The sequence below is a fragment of the Penaeus vannamei genome, chromosome 6, assembly GCF_042767895.1.
Source record: "Penaeus vannamei isolate JL-2024 chromosome 6, ASM4276789v1, whole genome shotgun sequence".
Taxonomy (NCBI): Eukaryota; Metazoa; Arthropoda; class Malacostraca; order Decapoda; family Penaeidae; genus Penaeus; species Penaeus vannamei.
In genome coordinates, this window is record NC_091554.1 from 25,865,625 (window position 1) to 25,868,124 (window position 2,500).

General features: G+C 45.3%; 1 protein-coding gene across 1 annotated transcript in view; it reads left to right on the top strand.

Moving 5' to 3' along the window:
* The window catches only part of LOC138862020 (uncharacterized), a 4,399-nt gene that overhangs the window by 23 nt on the left and 1,876 nt on the right, over positions 1-2,500 (top strand). Inside the window, exon 1 of the mRNA XM_070122779.1 lies at positions 1-2,500. This exon is cut by the window's left edge and continues 23 nt beyond it; it is cut by the window's right edge and continues 1,876 nt beyond it. The gene's annotated coding sequence lies outside the window, so the exon portion shown is untranslated.

Sequence of the window (2,500 nt, forward strand, 5' to 3'; positions counted from 1 at the left end):
TGTGTGTGTGTGTGTGTGTGTGTGTGTGTGTGTGTGTGTGTGTGTGTGTGTGTGTGTGTGTGTGTGTGTGTCCATGTCCATGTCCGTGTCTTTCTGTCTCTGTGTATGTACATGGGCATATACAAATTGTGTGCGTGTATACATTCTCACGGGCAAACAAATTGACATAAGGCCAGAAAGACGGGCATATTTGGTTACACTCATACATTTAATTTGATATTGATGGTATTTAAGTAAGCATAAGCAGTTTAGCCGTTTGTGTTCATCTGTGTTAGTAACCAGCCTAACAAAAGGACGAAGGGGCGAGAATGAGAGGTGTTAGTACTTTGTTCAGGCGATGACGGTATGAATGAATGAGCGTAGTTGTGGGCTGATGTGTTGTGATTGTCTCAGTCAGTGTGTGGTTCTTTTCAGTAGATTCCCGCCCATGCATGTATTCTTCGTAGACGCCATCGTAAATCCTCCGGCTTGCATGTTTTGGCTACATCATCATTTGTTCAGCTGCCGATTCCCTTTCCATGTGGATACGCAAGATACGCAGAATTAGAAATACTGGAATATCGTGCAAAACCTGTATCGGAAGCGGGAGTACGTGCGAGCGGTGGCGCCGGCGAGCGAAACGTTGCGGAAAGTTTCGGCGGGAGGAGTTTGACGGCCAGGCAGGCAGTGAGCCACCGCGTGTACCTGTCTCCCCGCGTCAGTGGCGGACGGTGGTTGATGGTGCTCGGCTCCTGGAGAGAGAGTCGTCGTCGTGCGTGAGTCGTACACGCAGTGCTTCCGTAGGCGGCGCTGCTCTCGTGTATCCGTGTGTGTGCCCGTGTTCCGCGTGTATTTGGTGCTTCTCCCATACAAGCCGTGGCCGCCTTTACCGTGTATGTGCCACGTGTTCGCAGCATTATTCGCTGTCTTTGTATAGACGTATAGAGGTGTGTGTTGACTGTGCGAACGTTCCTTGAATTAAATCTCACAGTCATGCAGTTCAGGAAAGTATGTACTGCGTACCAGAGTTTTATATGAATAGGAAATCAGATTATGGTTATAAACAAAAAGAACTCTAGTGATACGTGAAAAAATATTGCATGAGAACACTAGAATCAGGTGTGATATATCAGATCATGGCTGTGTAAACGACTGAAAATGGAGTTGATTCGGTCCCGCAATTGCAAGAATTTTTGTCGGTGTGTCCTGCTTGTGTGTGTGGCATCTTGCAAAGTGGCGTCTGCGATTCCTGGCACTAACTCATCAGCCCGGCTAGCTCAGAGGTTAGAGCATGAGACTGCCATCTCAGTGTCGTGGGTTCGAGCCCCACGCTGGGCACGAGGCACTGACAGCTGTACCCTGATTTACATGATCTGACCCTGTACTAATACTCGAGCCTGACCCAGCTTGGGGTGTGTGGGACGTGACCCGTGTTGGCCACAGTGCCAAGGGGCTTTCAGGCTGCGTCTCATCTGAGTGTCGTCAGTGTGCTCACGTCCTCACGAGTGGCCTGTGGTGTGACCGTTGCTTCGTCCTTGTCTGTATAAGAAATGATGTGTATAGTATTTTTTGTTTCTGATTGACTGATGCATTATTTATTTGCGCTTACAATTATCTTTCTTTGAAAATCAATAGTCTGTTTAGTGTTTTCTATGGGCTAGTATTCTCGCTTTTTGTAAATGAGATTGTTCTTTTATCGTTGGACTGAATGATAAAAAGTATTAATTTGTGAGAACTAAAACTTAATTGAAGGGCAGTGTTTTAATATGTGTTGTAATAATAACTAATCGCTCCGTGATTGTCTCTGATAGATGTAGTTATCACTGGATTAACAACGTAATGGTGACCTCAGATCTCTTTATGGTAGGCTAATGATCTGTCCAATAGCAGTACAGTTCAACTTTCACTGCTTCTCTAGCAGGATTCTGATGATAGAACCACTCTCTGTAGTGCTATTCCAATTAAATATTTCGTGTTGTGAAATTCAGAAGGCAATCTAACTGCTGTCGACAAGGGTTTATCGCCGGTGATTCATGATGAGAACATCGCTGTAGACGGTGACGTAGCGATTGGGATTAGTTTTTCATTCCAGCTGATGGCTGCATCAGTACTTACGTTTGGATTATTTAACGTTTAACCATATCGTGGTGTGCAAATCCAAAGCAAGAGTGGTTGGGAAAAAAAGTAACTGTAACTATCCTCATTTTGCCTTGATATGCTGGATGGCGTCCCGGGAGAGCATGGGCCTGGCATCAGTAGATTAAAAATGTAAACCTTAGAGCAACTTTCACCCTCAGCTCGCAATCACACTTGGTGATCATAGTCATTCGCATAAAGTTCTAACTGATAAATTGGCGTCTGTAAAGTGAGGATAGGCCTGAGTCATAAGCGTTTCTGTGTTGGTTTAGTTTCTCGGGAGCTTGTCTTTTGGGTGTATGAATGGATGGTATCATGGGTGAGCCGGGGGAGTAGTTTGCTTGATTTTGAGCAGGCTTGTTTACGCGTTTTCAAAAAGTAAACG